At 38.8% G+C, this 2958-nt stretch overlaps 1 long non-coding RNA gene across 2 annotated transcripts in view; it reads left to right on the top strand.

Moving 5' to 3' along the window:
* LOC106876477 (uncharacterized) overlaps nt 1-2958 on the top strand; it is a 117628-nt gene that overhangs the window by 37416 nt on the left and 77254 nt on the right. The window lies entirely within an intron of this gene.

Here is a 2958-nt window from a genome sequence, read left to right as displayed (position 1 = left end):
CACACACACACACACACACACACACACACACACACACACACACACACACACACACTTGTGCAGATAAACATATCTAGTAGATTCTCCTATGAATTTCGATGTATAGAGTCAAATAGCCTTACATAGCTCTTGAAAAACCCACAAAGATGATTTTATTTTAAGCGGCAAAGACTCCAGTAGGACCAGTCACACTTTTCGGAAATGCTGGTAGCAGAAAGTCGGTGCCAGATTTTTCAGTTAGAGTTCTCCATCACCTAGGTTAGTTGCCATCACTCCCGGGAGTCAAACCCACCCTCGCAGGATAAATTAGTACCAAACCAGAAATTTTAAAGTCCTTGTGCATATACATACATACATGCATACATACATACCTACATACACACATACATACATACACACACACACACACACACACACATACACATACACATACACGCACACACACACACACATATATAGATATATCTTTTATTGTTTATCTTTTATTGTTTATCTTTTATCTTCTACTGGTTCCAGCCTAGGGCTGAGGTCCTGCTGGTGCACCACCTGTAATTATTCGATGTTGTTTCCGATATTGCTTTTGATGAAGTAGCGAGTTGGACGGAGCTGCTCCTCTTTGTGTCTCCTGCTGCGATGTGAGATCATCTGGTATTTCAGAAACCAGTCCAGACGGTCCTTGAAAACTTCCATATCAATGCCATGTAGATCTCTAAGGTTGCCTGGAATGAAGTTAAACAATAAACTTACATACAGGTATATATATATATATATATATATATATATATATATATATATATGAGAGAAGAAAAAGGAAATGAACAACAAATTAATCATCAAGAAATGCATGATCATCGACCCCATTGCTCGACTAGGATTTTTTTATATCGATCCCAGACGGATGAAAAGCAAATTCGACTTTGGTCGGATATAAATATAGAACGTATAAACATTCGAAATCCCGGCAAGTATTTAGACTGGCACTGTAACAATAGGTGTTGGTTTGTTTCTCTTCCAGTCATTTAGCAGTTTGGCAGGTACTGAACGAATAAATGCCAGGCTTATAAATACCAGAGGGGCGGTGCACCAGTATGGCCACACTCCAATGACTGAATCAACGAGTAAAAGAGATATCGACTAGCACTCTCGTTTCGAAATTGCTAGCCTTGTACACACAGAAAGTATTACATCTGAATTCTATCACAACCAGTATATGATCCATTGTTTTTTTACCCAGAATAAATAATCTCTATCATTCAACTGTACGTATGTACTCAAGAAAGAATTAAGAGAAATGAAAGGAAACCAACATTGAGATAAAAGAAACATTTAATAGATCAACCTACATATTTTTATCCGTATGGTTGTTATTTCAGAAACTTCTGAAGAAACAACCACACCAGCTTCCAATTCCGCGCAACTTAGAGTTGTGTACATCTCGTATCCACCAACAAATCTCGAGAACGCTCGTAGCTTGAAAATTCTGTTCTTTCTGATGGCCACTGCATCTATATCTAGTGAGGTTTTGTGCAGGTCGTTCTACTTCCATGGCAATCCCGAGTCACACCGATTTCACACCGATTTATTCTGCCTATTGATTTGTCGGAAGAGAAAAGATGAAAAAACACTGTCAACTGATTCCTATCAGAAAACTAGCATTCCGTTACCCCAAACTGGTCGTTGGTGATTTCACAAGTTTTTATAAGGTCTTTTGTTTACATTTCACCTGAAGTCACCTGTTCAATTCAGGTGTTTAATTTTTTATTTTAAATGTAAAAATTGCGTTATAATATTTGGAGGCTATTTTATATCCTGGAATCTATTAGTAAAGTTTGTGACGCTTTCATGTTTGTTTGTGTGGTTCTTCGCTGCTTATGTTTATGGCCGTTTGGTATAATTTCATTGTTTTTACGTGTTAAGTGGTGTTTGACTCCTGAGTATTAATGCGGTGTTTGTGTTTGAGTGTGTGTGTTTGTGCGTGTGTGTGTGTGTATGTGTGTGTAAATTAGGTTGTTACCGAGCTTGTAATGGTGGTAATAGTTGGAAATGGTAATTTTAATAGTTCTATTGTGGCCAGAACTATTGAGTGAAGGCGCGTGGCTTAGTGGTTAGGGCAGTCAGCTAGAACTATTGAGTGAAGGCGCGTGGCTTAGTGGTTAGGGCAGTCAGCTCACTATCGTAAAGTCGTGAGTTCGATTCCCGCCGACTTGTTGTATCCTTGAGCAAGACACTTTATTTCACGTTGCTCCAGTCCACTAAGCTGGCAAAAATGATTAGTACTTGTATTTCAAAGGGCCGGCCTTGTCACGCTATGTGTAACGCTGAGTCTCCCTGAGAACTACGTTAGGGTACACGTGTCTGTGGACTGCTCAGTCACTTGCACGTTAATTTCATGAGCAGGCTGTTCCGTTGATCGTATCAGCTGGGACCCTCGTCGTCGTAACCGACGAAGTGCTCCTTTTGTGGCCACTACTTGGGTGCTGTTGAAGTATCGTTACTCAGAAGGATCTTCCTCATTCGTACATATCTTCCAGTAGTTTTTTACTTGATATCATTGTGTTTATTATCCTTTTCTTACCATCAGCACTGTTTTGCCGTTTGAGTTCCTCACTGTCAAATTCCCCTCATTGCATGTTTGTGTGGTGTGTATCGGTGAAGGGCATTCCTGTGGGCGGGGGTTATATCCGGTCATCCCATAAGTTCTGTCCGATTTTACCTTTTTTAAAATTGAATGAAATTTAATAGTACTTTAGAATGTCTAATGCAATTAAAAATTATTTTTATGCATTTGTGTACATTTAAACTAATTAAATATTATTTTACTGAATAATAGTATTAAAATTTCTTTGATTAAAACCCTTTCTAACATGGAAGCATCCAAAGAGCATTTGAGGCACATAATGTTTTATGAGTACAAAAAAGGAAACTCTACAGCCGAAGCGACTCGAAACATACACTCAG

This window comes from Octopus bimaculoides, chromosome 7, assembly GCF_001194135.2.
Source record: "Octopus bimaculoides isolate UCB-OBI-ISO-001 chromosome 7, ASM119413v2, whole genome shotgun sequence".
NCBI lineage: Eukaryota > Metazoa > Mollusca > Cephalopoda > Octopoda > Octopodidae > Octopus > Octopus bimaculoides.
The sequence above is the reverse complement of the archived record's forward strand: the minus strand, read 5'-3'. Positions and strand labels throughout refer to the sequence as shown.